A 17,875-nucleotide genomic window follows, 5' to 3' on the forward strand; every position below is an offset into this window, starting at 1 on the left:
TTTATTTCGAACAGTATCCATCTCCTGCAAAGTAATAATCTCCCAAGCCTGAGCTTTCCCAAGAGTCTCTATCTGATTGCCATAGGAGTGTTCCTCTGGCCTTTCCATTGGTGCCCTGTTTGTAATTCATTCTTGGAATGCCCTGCTGCTGTTTAATGTAAACAAGGATGATAGTTTCAAGATTTTCGTCTGAGTTCACGGCTGCAAAAGTTATAAAGCTATTTGCTTGAAAAATTCCTTTGCACTCCTTTTTGCTTTGCTCTTTTGGTCGATGCAAACACTGCTTGAGCATTTATTTAAATTGAATTTCTCCACACTGATTTAGAGCTGGGAATTACAACCTATTCCAAGATTCTGACTTAATATGCAGGGAGAAAACCCTGACTTGGGAATGCTTGAGATACAACTGTGAATAGACTAAGTCTATTTTTCAACTTTTTACTACCTCTCTTTCCCTAGCCCCTAAAAATTGCTATCTGGGCCTTCTATTTAGCAATACATCTGGATCACATCATTGTCTGCTCTCACGGTCAGCTGCTGTAGTGAGGGACATTAAGAGGCAAGGCTTCAATGAGAAACCCCCAAGGTCTGCAGATTCTCTGCCCACTTAGCATAGAAGGAATGGAAATTTATTTTCTTTACCCTGTGTTTTCAGGCAAGAGTTTCCGTTTTGTAACACAACCTACTTCAAATGTTTATCTTTATACCATTACCTCAAGATAAAATTTTAACTCTCATACATTGTGACCCACCAATATTGGCGTTTCTTATACCTGTTGTCAAAGATCTTTTCAAATACTCAAACACAGTTAATACTTTATTCTCCCCCAACAAAACAGTTTAGTTGAGGCCAAATGTGCTCATATAGAAAACAGCATTGGAGGAGGGGCGGGAGTGATAGCACAGCGGGTAGGGCGTTTGCCTTACATGCAGCCGGCCCGGGTTCGATTCCCAGCATCCCATATGGTCCCCTGAGCACCGCCAGGAGTAATTCCTGAGCGAAAAGCCAGAAGTAACCCCTGTGCATTGCCAGGTGTGACCCAAAAAAAGCCAAAAAGAAAAAAAAAGAAAATAGCATTTGAAGTTCTTCAAAAAGATTCTTACTCTTCTTGTCGCATTCGATTGTCACAACAATGCAAGAGAACACAGAGAAAGTTGTGACTTTCATGTCAAGATGGAAATGCAAGCTCAACGAGGCCGGGTGTCTTGCCTAAGAGCATTTCACTCACAGTAGAGACAGGTCTCATTTCCCTTACCTTTTCCTATCTGAGATACCAGAATTACTGTTTTCTTACTCATTGACCTTGGAGAGAACGCTGCAAGGATTGGAGTCAATGCTATAAGAGACAAATCTCCTTACTTCAGCTTCCTTAGCTGGTTCAACTTTGTGTGGGCTATAAAGTTTCATCTAGTACTCTATAGCACTATTTTTATTTCAAAATCTTTTTTATGAACCGCACAAGAGATGAAAAACCAGTCACTGCCAACATCTTGGAAATAAAGGAAGTTCCTACCTTCCCAGATAGTGCTCTCCCCTCTCCAACACACCCATGAACACATGAGTACCTCTCTCATACCCTTCTGTCATAAAGAAAATAATTTAAGAGAAAAGCCAGTGATTATTAGGAGTGTCTGGGAATCATAAAATATCTGTATCTTTTTAAGATTAAAAATTTAGCTCTGAAGGCAATTACTAAACTTCCCCCAGAAGAGAGACTATATGTAGAGCTTCTAAGGGAACGGATGCCAAAGTTGATGTGATCTGAGACTTTGCCAGATGTGATTGCTTGGTTGAAGTGGCAAAAGTTGAACAGATCCACTATATTTCCTTTTATATGGGTCATTTTCCCCATTATCACAGCTTCACTTAATGTAGGAGTATCTACCTTTTACAGTCAATGCTTCTAGGGTTGGCTTGTTTCGAAAGAAACATTTTGTTGATAACTTTAAGAATAAGAAGAGAGTTTGGGGAATTTAGCCACCTGTGAAGATATGTGAATGGGCAAGTCCTTTTCTTGATTTGAAAATAATGTGTTGCTTGAGAAATGGAAATTTGATCTGGGATCTTTATTCTCTCATAAAAAGAAAAAAAAAGGACATATATTCCCTTGATAGACTTCGTGTAGTATATTGGCTTTTTTTTTTTTTTTTTGCTTTTTGGGTCACACCCAGCGATGCTCAGGGGTTACTCCTGGCTTTGCACTCAGGAATTACTCCTGGCGGTGCTTGGGGGACCATATGGGATGCCGGGGATCGAACCCGGGTCGGCCGCGTGCAAGGCAAACGCCCTACCCGCTGTGCTATCGCTCCGGCCCCAGTATATTGGCTTTTAGAACCTGTTTCAGTACCAAAATGTAAATGTTTCAGTAACTACACTAGGCTTGCTGGAAAACTTTATGTAATAAAATTCTTTGATTCTATTTTCCCTGACTAAGACATGAAATACTCCAACTCCCTCTGTCCCCATGCACACACTCCCTACCTTCTTCCTATATGGTAAAATATTTAAGTCCAAAAAGGAAACCAAAATTACTGAGCAAAAAGGACTGTACCTTTCAAATTCATTGATAATATATTGAGGTTGGGGAGGGTTTCAAAGTGCAATATCAACAGCCACGATAAGGGGGTTAGGGTAATCCAGTAGCTTTGTCCACCGACCAGCTGCTTCCAATTACCCTCATGATTGCACTGGGTAGATTAGATTCAATTGCTTTTGTTAATAATGATGAGGATATATCTGACTTTGTGCAAAAGACATTAAACCTACCATTTGGCTAAGAAAAAAGTGTGCGTGTGTGTGTGTGTGCGCATGCATGTATGTGTGAGGAGGGAGAGAGAGACAGAGACAGAGAAAGACAGAGAGAGTGTGTGAGAAAGAGAGAGAGAGAGAAAGACAGAGAGAGAAGTGTGTCAAAGGGGGAATAGACAGAGAGAAAGACCACCTTTCTTTTTAGTAAAAACTAAGCTCTCTACCTTTCTTTGTCCCCAAACAGGCAGTGTAGCTAAATTGCTTAACTCTCCATTCTTTGTAACATGCAGCACACACATTATCTTCTGCCATAGAAATTCTGCCTTTCCTTTCAGATAACTATCTAGAAATAAAAGACCACACTTTCTCTCCTCTAAGGAAACACATCATGGAAGGCGTGTTTAAATTTAGGGCAATGGATGGAAACAATTTGCCTCTCAGCCCTTGAAGTCCAAATCCCCAGGCCTGTACATTTCCTCAGAGAAATCAGTACTTATACAATGGCCTCATGTTTTGTTCGTTGTGCTGTAAAAGTACCCTGCAATTTTTTTAAGTACTGTAATTTTGAAAATTTTCATTTATTCCAGAAGACGTTCCACTATCTAGATAGTGACCAATCAGACAAAAGGAGCAACAAGAGTGACAGAGCCCTTCAATAAGCAGATCTTTCCAAACTTTACATGAAAAATACAGTTTATCATAAGAAATATTTCATCTTCCTTGTGTTATTTCCTCAGTTTAGTAAACCTTTAAAGAACACATGTAAAGTTCTGTTGCTCTTGTGTGTGCAAGGGATAATGTCTCACAATGCACTCTCTTCCACAACACTGAAGAGATAAAGATGTTCCTTCTATTAGCCACTTTCAGGGCAACCTGTAGTGGCAGGCTAGGAATGTTTGAGGTGTGTTTGGTTTAAAATGTTTCTTTCTCTTCTTTATTTTAAAAAGTAAATCAGGGGCTGGATCAATAGCACAGGGGGGAGGGCATTTGCCTTGCACATGGCCTACCCAGGTTCGATCCCCAGCATCCCATATGGTCCCCCGAGCACCACCAGGAGTTATTCCTGAGTGCAGAGCCAGAAATCAGCCCTGAACATCGCCAGATGTGACCCAAAAAGAAATAAAAAAAATAAATCGTAGTTTACTATATTGGTTATAATGGTTTAACAAAACAGTCATAAAGACAGTGAGGGATAGGTGAGGGACTATGAGAAAGTGAAAGGACCCAAGTACTTACTAAATATCCCAAACAAAAGAAGGGGAGAGAGAAGGCATATTGTGTGAATTTTGGAAAATAAGGAGCTCTTGTTGACATCTGTTTCACAAACATGACTGAAAAACGAAACACTACAATTTCATAGACTCTGGACATCAGTAGCCATCCGGGAATTAGATCAACACTGCAGACCACTCAGCCATCACGTGCACCAGGTGTCAAACTGGTGTGCTTTCTGTTATTCCTGGAGAAGATTTCCCCTCACATCCAAACAACAACTTGCTCAGGTAGTCTGAGCAGGAGCGATGCTTGTTCAGGTTTAAGAAGTTGCTGGCTTGGGGCTGGAGCAATAGTACAGCGGGTAGGGCATTTGTCTTGCATGCGCTCAACCCAATTCCTGACATCCCATCTGGTCCCTTGAGCACGACAAGGAGTAATCCCTAAGTGCAAGCAAAAAGTAACCCCTGTGCATCGCCAAGTGTGACTCAAAAAAAGCAAAAAAAAAAATTAATGTCGCTGGCTCTCTATTACATTGATCCCATGTGAACCCCATCATTTTCCTCACAAACTGGGACCCTGATCACTACAGGGCTCAAGACCAGAGGCATGAGTGTATGGACTCTTGGAAGAAGTTATGAGGGGAAACAGCTAGAGCTTAGACAATGCACTTGAGCTTAGACAATGAATTCTCTTCTCATAGAAAATAACTTTTTAATTCACAGGTGATCTAGCCACTTGTCAGGATAGAGGAAACAACTGAGAATCAAGAATATTTATTTGCCTACAGTCAGCTATACATATCTCTATTGTAAACCTACTGTAGAATTAGCTGGAGCCATATTCAGTTTTGAATGTTGACCCACTCCAATGACAATTCTATTATATAATTTGATCAAAGAATAGTTGAGGACTTGAAAATGCAGTTTGTGATGGCTAGAGGATGTTAAAATAAAGAACCTAAAAGGAATAAGTCTGACGGAAGAGGACAGAGACACAAAGAAGCTACAATAAAACTGCATTTGCTTGGCAAACACATTGCTTTTGTTCCAATTAAATGAGCTTATTTGAATATGCCCTCCCTCTGTTCTCTTAGCCTTCATTGACACTGCCACAGATTCTAACCTCCCTGGTAAGCTCTGGACCACATGCACAACTGAAAACATGTCTGTGCTTTTGCTTGCAAGATTTTTACCTCCAGATGCTTTATTTCTAACTCCTTCTGCCCAAACACTTGCTCACACCAAGTCCTGACATTGTTAAATCAACGTAAATGTACCTATGATTTTCAAAGATATAAACCTGTTTTAAAAAAGAAAACATTATCACTAGACTTTACATGTCCTGTTATAAACTTTAATTTCTCATTTTATTTGAAAAAGATCTTATTCAATTCAAAGCCCTGTTTAATGTCTCTCAATTTCTTTTTTCTTTCTTCTTTACCTGAGCTTGGTTCGTGTCACTCCTTTCCTGTAGCACTGTAGCACGGTCATCTGTTGTTCATCAATTTGCTCGAGTGCGCACCAGTAATGTCTCCATTGTGAGACTTGTTATTACAGTTTTTGGCATATCGAATATGCCACAGGTAGCTTGCCAGACTCTGCTGTGCAGGCAGTCTACTCTCAGTAGCTTGCCTGGCTCTCCAAGAGGGACAGAGGCATCAAACCCGGGTCGGCTGTGTGCAAGGCAAATGCCCTACCCACTGGGCTATCACTCCAGTCCTAACCACTCAAATATGGTACTCCAAAGTTTCTTGTGATCCTGCCCCCATCTCCTACAAAATCTCTTGTGATTTTGCCCCATAATCTCCTACCCTGCTTCCGAAGTCCTAAATACCCTTTCATTGCAAGTCTCTTGTCTCAATTTATTGAGTGAGCAATACTAGAGACACTCCTTTATGCCCTCCTTATTATTAGCAATTTTCTCCTCAGTTTTTCCTTCCCTTGGATGCCACCACAATGTGGGCACTATTGCCTTTCCAACTGATTATATCAAAATACACTGTACTCTGCCAAATTATTTTCTTTAATCAATTTTATATTTTGAATTTAAACAGCCCCCAAATGAATGATTTTACTAAATAAAATGGAAAATGGAACTGGCAGAAGCTTGCCACCAAAAGCAAAACAGAACACGACAGTTACTGGAAAATCATAGTATTCCAAGAGCACAGCCAGAATTCAAGTACATCCAGTTGGAAATTTTCAAATACAATAATCTGGTTACAACTCTCGTGTATTAGAAATTAAATTGAGAATGATAAGTAACTTTGGGGCCAATGCTAAGCTCCACTGGGCTTAGAAGTAGAGATACTGGGAATTGATGTGGTGCTTTTAATTTAGTCTGGTGTGAAATCTTGGGCAAGATGGTGTTTTAAGAGGTAAAGTTAAGTAGGTCCATCTTCTGGAACTAGGACAATAATGCAGCAACTGATAATCTTATTTCTCTGCTCAAACGCACTCTAAGGCTCTTTATGGTCTTTAATTGTCAACAAAATTCTCACCAAGTCCCTCAATCCACCTCTCCAGGTTTACCTTCATCAACTCCCTTACAGATGTCTAGTAATCCATCCAACCTGAAAAATGCCTACACTTTTCCACTTCACGCCTTCCCGATTCCCTCTCCCTGAAAAGCTCTCATGATTTCATCTGTGCTATTCAAAATACTATCTACTATTCAAGTGCTGGCTCAAATCCCACTTTTTCCCAAAAGTATACCTGAATCAGATTGAATTGTTTCCTCTTCTCACATTGCTGAAACAAAATTCTAATGCTCTGACTAAATGTCTACACATAGTACTAGGAAAAAGTACACTGACTTTCTTTTGTAAAGAAATTTTGAATTCTAGTCTTTTATATGAAATTTTATTTGTTTGTTCCTACAGAATCCAGTCACTTATTAATTATTTAAGGCTACTGTATATATTTCCTTATGAAAAATATATAGGCCTTGATAAGGCTTGTCTAATTTATTAAATTATCTAATTTTATATTAAATTGGATAACTCAAAACTAAGCTGTATTTAACAATAACAACACATTTCCCCTTAATATTTATACTTTAAATATTAATTTGCTTTCAAACTTTCAATTCTTGGAGGTTTGTTTTTTTAATGCAATTACCTTATACTAGTATTTTCAGATGCTCCAATAATGCAGACCTGTGTCTCTGAAGCAGTTTGGGTGGTCACTGAATAGCAACCACTGTGCAGTAAGGACCACAGAGTCCCAGCACCACATGTCTACCAAACAGACATTAAAGTTGGAATTCTCTTACTCTCCTTTTTTGCTGCCACTGCTACAACTAGCAGATCAGAAATCCTCATCACGTTTGAAGCTAGTAGAAGAATCTTCCTCTGCATTATGTTGAACTGGTGGGAGTGGAAGTAGGGGTAGAAGGGAGCCCTTTAATTAGGCCACAGAACTGCAAAGGTCCAGCATTGATCAATAATCTTCTCTCACTGTCAAGCTAGTGAAACCCCAGCTTTGCAGTTCAGGCTCTGTTAATCCCAGATTGGCCACTCGTAGCGAGCTTTCTAGTCTTGTTACTGCCACCTCGATCCCTCTAGCAGTTGTCTGTCAATGACACCACCAGTGTGATTAATCTTGCTGAGATTCTTGGAAAAGTTGTATTTGACCTGGCCACTGATGATATGGTATAGATATCATTAACTGGGCAAAAACAAAATGATATGGTATAGATATCATTAACTGGGCAAAAACAAAATGGTGAGATTGCTTATGATTATTCTCTATTTCCCTAGAATGTATCTCTAGCAAATTTTGAGTCAGTTATCTTTCTACGTGCATTTCAAATACTTTCTCATCATCTTTCCATTCCATGTCTCTAAATGCTTATCACACATGTGACCGAGTTGGGTTGAGTTCTGGTTTCAATCACCTAGCTATACCAGAATCAATACTCCCTTTCTCCCTTCGGTCCACTTTGTCTCGTTGACTGCTTCAGTCTTCTTCTTTCATCTTGAAATTTCTCTCAGGGGTCCTATTTTCTTTCCTAAAAAGGCCTCCATTAGAATTGCAGCCGTTTATTTGATATGTGGGTATACCCTTGAACCTCAATTGTGGTCAGGTCCAAGTCTTTGATTTTATCCCACAGGATCTTCTGTATCAAAATAATGAATACAAGTGATGTGGAGCATGGAGAAGGGCATTTGAACGTTTTGTCCCAACCATCCGAGACATCTGTAATCACTGAATATCAGGAACTTTTTAACTTTGACTTACCCACAGTTGACTGTTAAACCATCATTGTATGTGTGTATAAGTTATTTGAGGCCGGAGAAAAAATTATCTAGGAGTATTTGAAAAATCAGTGAGGGCTATGCTGATAGAGTTGATAATAGTGCTTGTTCATATTAAGTACACTGGAAATACCCATTATTCAATAAGCACTGTCTTAGCACTGTCTTGCCATTGTTCATCGATTTGCTCTAGCAGGCACCAGTAATGTCTCCATTGTGAGAGTTGTTGTTACTGTTTTTGGCATATTGAATACACCATGAGTAGCTTGCCAGGCTCTGCTGTGCGGGTGCAATACTCTCAGTAGTTTGCCAGGCTCTCCGAGAGGGACAAAGGAATCAAACCCAGGTCAGCGACATAAAAAGCAAATTATATATATACACACATATTTTGTTGTTGTTGTTTGTTATCAACAATAGCTTATACATAGAGAGAGTTGTTTTTTTGGGCCAAAACTAACTGTACTCAGGGATTGAGGCTGGGTCAGTGGTCATGTGAAAGTCAAGTAACTGCTGAATTATCTCTCTAGATTGTTTTGTGTTTTTATTTCCCCATACCGAGCAGTGCACAGGGCTATTTCCAACAGGAAGCTGAGGGAAGAGGCTTGCTCTGGGTGGGATGTGAGGTAGCATGTGAATAGGGGCTAGAACAGGAACCTGGGCTCCAACACACAGAGTACACACTCCAGCCCTATGTGCATCTCCTCCCTATGATAAGGTATTTAAAGGCCACTTTTTAAGGGGCTGGAGCTATAGCAGTGGAGCACCTGCCTTGCATGTAAGCCAACTCTGGTTTGATCCCTGACCTTCACCAGATGAGGTCCCTTAGCAAGTCCTGAGTAATACGAGGTGTGGCCCCCAAAACAACAACAAATAGAGATTGCTTTATAGGGTTTGAAGAGATAATACAGCAAGTACAGCTCTTGCTTTACCATGTGACCAGCCAGGGCTTGATTCTGGGCACTCCATAAGGTCCCCTGAGCCTTACCAGGAGTAATCCCTGAGCATAGAGTAAGCCCTAAGCATTGTTGGGTGTGGCATCCCCTCAAAAAAAAAAAAGATTGATTTTTATGGTAGGTCAGGGTAGATGATTCAAAGAGCTAGAGTACATGTTTTACATGCTGGAGCCCAGGCTTCAAGTTCCTGAGCATTGTCACATATTGCCCCCGAATCAAGACCCCATCCTCCAAAAGATGATTTTATAGTAGTGTTACTCCTAGACCCAAGAACAACTCAACCTTTTCCTTTTCTCATTCACAGACACTCAGTACGGGCTGGCAAAGTTCTCTGCAAGTCAGGATGTGATGTATTCAAGAAGACACTGGGGTGACACTCATGCCAAGCAGTCACGGTGGCTTGGCTTTGAATGTCACAAATATTCAAGAATAAGTAAATAATTCAATAAATAACATAAAGCACTGCTTTCCAATCAAAACAGAGAGACACAAACTTATAAGAAAAGGATAGAAAGAAAAAAGAAAAAGAAATATGAAATGCTAAATATATTAGAATTAGAGGCAATTAAAATAGTTACTATGAGTGCTCAAAAAGTAGAGATTTAAAAGCTACAAAAAATTCAAAACTAACTTCTATAAAAACTATTTGATTTTCAAATTACACTAAGTGATATAATATTAGATATTACATAAGAAAGGATAGAAATATCAGTGACCTTCTATACATAGCAATAAAGACACTCAAAATAAAACATAAAATATTTTGAAATTCTTTTATCGGACATTGTACATGTAAAGTACCCTCATATACCTATATAAACACAATTTCTAAAAAGATGGAAAACATATTGGAAGAAACAATGATGATTTTTCCCCTAAATTTTAAGGGAAAACTATAAAGCCACAGATCCAAAATCAATAAAATTCAAGCAAGGAAACATGAAGAAAACTACACAAAGACAAATTATAATCACATTGCACAAGTCTTATGCTTAACAAAAATACCTTAACAATTCCAGCAGTGGGAAAAAGTGCATTACATTAAAGGAAATACAGATGGCAGATTTATTGTTAAAAGAACATTAAAAAGTGGAGAAACATTATTGAAGTAGTTTTTCAGTAGGGTAAAATGTGTCAACAGTAGACTTAGATAATAAAAAATCTTGAAGTCTTTCTGTATTAACCTGAGAACATAATAAAGAGACTAGAAGTGACGTATGTGAATAATTAGCTCTAAAAGACATCTGATTATCTGAACATAAACAATAAGGCAGCATGGTAGTTATAACATATATGAAGATATATGATCACAGAATATCATAGAAGTCTGAAAGGGAAAAACAGGAATGTACTATTGGAAGACCCTGATTATATATGGGAGCAACATAATATCATTGAAACAGAACTGTGATAAAAATACAGATCCTTGGGCCAGAGAGATAAGGCCTTGCATGCAGTCAACCTGGTTTGATCTCCAGGATCTCATATTGTCCCCCAAGTACCACCAGGAGTAATTTCTGAGTGCAAAGCCAGTGGTAAGCCCTGAGCACAGTCAGGAGTGGCTCCAAAACCCAGAACAACAAAACACAGATCTTAAAACAGTTATTGGAATAATAAAATTAAAAATATAGATAATCCTGTAAAAGAAGATAATTTAGAACTAAAATACTCAATAGGAAGGTAGAAATAGAAAAAAAGAACAAGTGGTCTAAAGTAGAAATGTAATAAAATGGTATATTTAAACCTAGTCATAGATTTAAATTTTCAAAATTCTGTACCCCCTCAAGAAATTGTATAAAATATATAGACCATCCTTAATAGTTATATCCCAATACACCCATTATAAATTTTTCTGGTCATCTTCCTCACTGGCAATTCTGAATTTGCTAGATTCTAAATAGCAATGCCTTTTAACATTCTCTACTTTTTGTTATCCTATGCATTTTTCTTGGGTTTATTTCTAAACTGATGATTTTCTTAATATGATATCTTTCACAATTTCTTCCTGAATGCTCATTATACTTGTCCTACAGGTATCTCAGCATACAACTTACTTTTCTCCAAATATGTTTCTTTCCTGCCTACTATCCTATTGAACAACAATTTGATTCATTTATCCCTTTTGTAAAGAATGTAAAATTTTATCTAAAGGAACAATAAAAGTTTACATTTGTAGTAAATATTACCTCCACTATATGCTTTATGACCTGCTTATAGTAAATGTTTCCTGTGAACTCAAGAGAAAATTATCTAATTAATTTTTCTTTGGCCCTCCTGAAATAGACTGAGTCTTCATAGTACTGCAGAGCACTTAGCTCTAGACTCCAACATGAATTTCATTAAAGAAATACACAGATTATTAATGAATAAAAACACGAGGAGTCTGTAACATGGCATTTAAATACTAGCGCATTGGGAAAATAATGCAGTCACCTTAGATCAGCATTTTTTGACTGGAAGCCACATGATCTCCTGGAGGCCTCCAGGATTTCCAAGGAAAGTCATAGATAATAAAAATGATAAGAATGGGTATCAGAGTTAGGAAGGTAACCAATCAGACAGGAGGGCTGCAGTCAGAAAACTTTTTTTTTTCAGTTTTTGGGCCACACCCATCAACACTCAGGGGTCACTCCTGGCTCTGTGCTTAGGAATCACTCCTGGTGGTGCTTGGGGGACCATATGGGATGTAGGGGATGGAACCTAGGTCGGCAGCATGCAAGGCAAACACCCTCCCCACTGTGCTATTGCTCCGGCCCCTTCAGTCAGAAAACTTGGTGCTAAGTAGGCCCAGAAAACATGGTGGAATAAACCTAGTCAGGAAAAATTTCTTTTTAAAGCACAACCAGAAACTAAATGTCATGTAACTCACATCTGTTTCTTGCCAGTAAACACTAGGTCAATTCACAAGCCTGCATTTTACAAAAGGAAATGGGAAAAAAAGGAAAAAGCTGCTACCAGTGACAAATGTTTATCACAGGACATGGAGAAGGGATCTAGGATTCTGCTCAGGATCGAACAACTCCATTCAAAGGGAAGAACTAACCAATGACTTTTATTTTTTTAGTTATAATTTAGGTAACCGGGTCATCATAATAGTTATATTTATGGTAATGATTCTATTTCATGTTTGGACAGGCCTCACACATGAAGGTACCAGCAGAAGAACCCAGGTGTGTGTAACCTCATCAACGGCCAACATCCAGAGACTTAAAGGCAAGCTCCCAGAAGAGAGCAATTCAGAGAGTCTCTTGCTCGCATGCCTGCCTGTCTTCCCTGGGGCCTCTCAGATGGGATAGGCTCTAGCTTCCCTCCCCGACACGAGCAGAGCTCCCGGCCGCTGAAGACCACCGGAACCTAGCCACAGCCATGCTCAAGGCCCCTCTCCACGTGTTCAGACAGGCCTCACGCATGAAGGTACCAGCAGAAGGGTGAAGAACCCAGGTGTGTGTAATCCCATCAATGGCCAACATCCAGAGACTTAAAAGCGAGCTCCCAGAAGTGATATCTTATAACCTACTCTTCCCTCTGGGAGAAATTAGCAAGCTACTGAGAGTTTCCTGCCCACATGGGACAGCCTTGCGTGCTTCCCATGGTGTATTCATATGCTAAAGCATATGCAAGCTAGATCTCATTCCCCTGACCCTGAAATAGCCTCCAATGCAGCATTGTTGGGAAGGCCGAGTGGAGAGAGGCTTATAAAATCTCAGGGATAGGACGAATGGAGAGGTTACTGAGCACGCTCGAGAAACCGATGATCAACGGGATTTCGTAATTGTGATCGTGATGGTGATGATGCATGTAGTTACTACACCCACTCCTATGCCCATGTCACTTCTAGACTGCCTTTTTTATTGCCCCCACACCTGCACACACTACTTGATAATGAGTTTCGGAATTCAAGGTCAAGGTTTTGTCATCTTTCGATGCTGTTTATTCTCCTATTTTGTTTCCCTGAATACCACAGATAAGTGAGATGATCTGATATGTGTCCTTCTCCCTGACTTGTGACTCCATTCATGTTGCTGTAAACTGAAAGAGTTCATCTTTTCTTAAAGTTCCATAGTATTCTGTTGTGAAGTAAAGGGTTTTATACTTAAGACTATTTCTCTCTCTTTTATCCAAAATTGGGACTAAAGGAAATTCTGATAGATTAGTCTTTCCCTACACAACCAGGGTACTACAAAACAAAATAACTCAAAACTAGAGTCATAGTACCTCCAAGTCAATTACAAAAAAGTTAAATCCTATTATAAAGTGAAAAAAATAATTCAGAAGCTAGTATTTTTTTTAATTAAATCACTGTGACATACACAATTACAAAGTTGTTCATGATTGGGTTTTGGTCTTGCACTGCTACAACATCCGTCCCTTCACCAGGATACATTTCCCACCATCAATGTCCCCAGTCTCCTTCCTTCCATCACCCCTCCAGCCCCCAGACTTCCTCTATAGCAAGCAGGTACACTTCTCTCTCTCTCTCTCTCTCTCTCTCTCTCTCTCTCTCTCTCTCTCTCTCTCTCTCGCCTCTCTCTCTCTCTCTCTCTCTCTCTCTCTCTCTCTCTCTCTCTCTCTCTCTCTCTCTCTTTTGGCTCTATGGTTTGCGATGCAGGTACTTAAAGGTCATCATGCATTTCCCTTTACCCACTTTCAACACTCAATTCTTGTCCAGAGTTCACATTTCCAACTATCATTGTCATATTGGTCCTATCTCTGTCCTAACTGTCCTCTCCTCCCGCTCCACACCCCCATACATACCTACTTTGTGACAAACTTCCAACCATGGGCCAGTCCTCCGGGCCCTTGTTTCTACTATCCTTGGGTAATAGTCTCATACTATGTTTTTTATATCCCACAAATGAATGCTATCATTCTATCATTCATCTTTTCCTAATTTTCTCCTTCTGGCTCATTTCACTTGGCATGAGAATCTCCATGTCCATCCATTTATAAGCAAATTTCATGGATCCATTTTTCCTGGTGTCTGTGCAATATTCCATTATGTAGATCTACCATAGTTTCTTCATCCATTCATTTGTTATCAACCACTGGGATTGTTTCTAGATTTGGGCAATTGTGAGTAGCCGTGAATAGTTGTTCTGGCTATTGTGAATAGTGAAAATGAATATAGGCGTGCAGAAGCTAATACTAACAATGCAGAAATGGGGATTCTAATGTAAAGTTAATTTAATGTTATAAAGAAACTGGATGAGATTTGTCAAAAGCCTAATATAGAATAAAAAAGGAGGTTTAAGTAGCAGCAATTCTCCCCCAAAGAGAGTAAGCTTGAAACAAAAGTTCAAACAGACACTGAATTTAAAACACATCATTGTATCACTGTTGTCCTGTTGCTCATCAATTTGCTCGAATGGGCACCAGTAATGTCTCATTCAACTCTGTCATGTTCAGGGTCAGGGGAATGGGGCCCATTATCGTTACTGTTTTTGGCATATCGAATATGCCACGGGTAGCTTGCCAGACTCTGCCATGTAAGATTCTAAATAGCTCTCTTCCAGGAGCTTTGCTTTATAGTCTCTGAATCTTGGCCATTGATGAGATTACATGGTGCCAGGGGTTTGTGGGTATGGCTGCCAAGCTACTGGAAAATGGGGGACCTGGGTGGTGGAGGCCCAGTCCCGATCTGAGCAGGCTTAGAGATTTCAGCCAGGGGTCCCGCATACTTGGGTTTCTCTGTTGGTTCCTTCATGGGTGAGACTATTCCAAGTATGTGAAGAGTGGCCTTGAGCATGGCTGTGGCTCAGTTCTGCAGGTTTTTGGCTGCTAGGACTCTACTTGGGATGGGGAGGGAAACTCAACCCCCCCACCCCCAAGGGGCCCCAGTGGACAGCCTGGCAAGAGGCAGAAGGTTCTAGTCGCTCACTTCCAGGAGCTTTGTTTTATAGTCTCTGAAGCTTGGCCATTGCTTAGATTACATGGCGCTGGGGGCAGTTTGTGGGTTGACTGCCAAGTTACTGGAAAATGGGGGATCTGGGTGGAGGAGGCCCAGTCTTGATCCAAGCAGGCTTGGAGATCTCAGCCACGAGTCCACATACCTGGGTTTCTCTGGTAGGTTCCTTCATGCATGAGGCTCGTTCAAGTGTGTGGAGAGTGGCCTTGAGCATGGCTGTGGCTGGGTTCTGGAGGTTTTCGGCTGCAGGAGCTCTGCTTGGGGTGGGAAAGGAAACTCAACCTGCCCTTTTCCAAGGGTGCTCCTGGGGAAGACAGCCTGGCACAGGGGCAGGATAATCACTGTATCACTGTATCATAGTCACCCCGTTGTTCATAGATTTGCTCAAGCGGGCACCAGTAAAGTCTCCATTGTGAGACTTGTTGTTTATGTTTTTGGTATAATCTTATAATTAGAATAGGATAATCATAGAATGTAAAAAGAAAAAAGCAAAAGAAATAGACTATCTAAAGAAATGATTGCTCAGAATTTTCAAATCTAAGTAAACAACTAACCAGTATCTAGAAAGTATCAGTATCTAGGAGGCTTATACAAGAGCCCTTAGATCAAACTCTCAATTACTGAAAATCTACAATCTAGGACAGAGTGAAAAATACAATCAGAATTCTAAAAGATAAAATTATTTTAATATTTACTCTAACATTTATTCTATTCCCCAAAAATTATTTTAATAAAAAAATTAAAGCTACCCCAAATTAAAAAAACAAAAAGGCAAATGGAATTTATCACTATCAAACTTGTACTATAAGGAATCTTGAAAGGAGTTATTTTAAATGAAAATTAAAAAGAAAATAAAATAAAACAAAGGGAATGGCTATAAACAGTAATACCAAAATCACAAACCAAAAGAGAGATAACAGAAAAACTTGAATGGGGTACACAATCTGTAAAGTTAATAGTCACAAATTGATAGCAGTACAAAAAGACTATGTTAGATATAGAAAGGCTGATAAAACTTTCATGATAAGCACAAAAGTCTGGACTGAGATCATTAGAAGGAAAAAGCAATCCAGTAATTTCAGCTGCAGCAACCTGACATGCCACCCACAGACTCTGAAAAGGAGGACTTCGGGGAAAATTGCTGTGTGCTGGGATGGTCATAACTGATTTTTGTTAGCTTTTAACAGCCCCCCCCCAATTTCTCATTAGCCCATCATTTCTTTCAAAGCTATTATAGTCATTTACTAACTGGCTTTCTAGTCCCAGTATCCAAATTTTAAATTCATTCACTTCTCCCCACATTGATGCTAAATACTCTCTCTAGGAAAGAAAATTACTAGTGATTGAGAACTCTGTATCAGATCCCTACAAAACATTGTCAGTAGCTACTCCAGCCATACCTTACCCAGCACTACTCTCCAAACTTGGTTTGTCTTCACCTTTTACTTTATTTGCTTCTTAGCCTCCAATGCATCAATCACCACAATTTCATATACCAAGAAAAAGTCTCAAATATTTCTCTTTGGTATATATTATTCTATCTCTACCCATTCCATCTCTAGAGCAATACACTTAGATAGTTTGTCCCCTAACAACACTACCATAATATGGCATAACTAAATTGCTTTGTGCTTTATGCTACCTTTGCATTTGAGACCTAGCACAGGCTATATGTGTGTTATTGATAGTTCAGACCAGACGATTTTTGTAGGATACTCTTCTGTGATACTGTTAGCAATACCTTGGCTTCAGCCACTGAGTATATTCCCCCCACCCCAGTTATAACAATTGAAATACTTTCAAAAACTACCAACATCTCCTTGTGGAAGAAATCACAGAGGTTTAGAATCACTGGCCCAAGACGTATCTGGCACATAAAAGCAGGTAGATAAGGGGCCGAAGTGAGAGTAGGGTGTTTGCCTTGTACGTGGCCGACCCAGGATCAGTTCCTGGCAGTCCCCCAAGCACTGCCAGGAGTAATTCTTGAGTGCAGAGCCAGGAGTAACCCCTGAGCATCGCTGGGTGTGACCCCCCAGGAAAAAGCAGTGAACATAGAGCTTTTTTAGGGATGCAAGCAATAGCAGAAGAGGAAAAAACTTATCATGTAACCCCATAATTAACTTAAATACATGAGGAATAAAATGGGGAGGCAGGAGAAGAGTTCTATGTGAAATGAATCAAAATAGAACTAAGATATAAATGTGCCTTATCTTATTTCCTTTATTAAATTTTTTAAAACAAGCTAAGAAGTAATATAACCAAACTTTAAACAAAAGACCAGGACTTGGACTTGGCAACATGTATGCGATCAGAGCTGGCAATCAGAGAGCTTACATAAAATGAGGTAGAAATGCGCTCCATTATTCTCAACCTAAAATGCAAATAAATTTTCCTGGCCCATGGACATGAACAATAGCCTTTCCAAAAAATGCTTTGAATAATAGGTATTTCCCAAAGTTGATATGATCCCTCTTGAAGAAATTATGAACTCTCCACTGAGATGGAACAGAAATGGGGTGAAATCTTTTACCTTCTTTGATCTGTAATTAAGTCTCCATGATGTGAAAGACACATAGAAACAATTAGAGGAGGATATGGATTCACCTAAACGGGTTTTCTAGAACAGATCAAAGATATTTTTGCACTTTAATAAGGACATGTGAGAGTCATAATAATGGAAATGCAGAAATCATAAATAGCTAAGCTAATGCCAACACAGCAGTAGTACCAAAGATCAGCAAGGAGGCACGACTAAATGTTAAAAATAAAATTGGTTCATAACAGACAACTGAATA

The 17,875-nt window shown here is 39.5% G+C and overlaps 1 pseudogene; it reads left to right on the forward strand.

Annotated features, from left to right (window-relative positions):
* Positions 1-17,875, forward strand: part of LOC101559259 (60S ribosomal protein L7-like) — a 57,771-nt pseudogene that overhangs the window by 2,448 nt on the left and 37,448 nt on the right.

Source organism: Sorex araneus, chromosome 3 (genome assembly GCF_027595985.1).
Source record: "Sorex araneus isolate mSorAra2 chromosome 3, mSorAra2.pri, whole genome shotgun sequence".
NCBI lineage: Eukaryota > Metazoa > Chordata > Mammalia > Eulipotyphla > Soricidae > Sorex > Sorex araneus.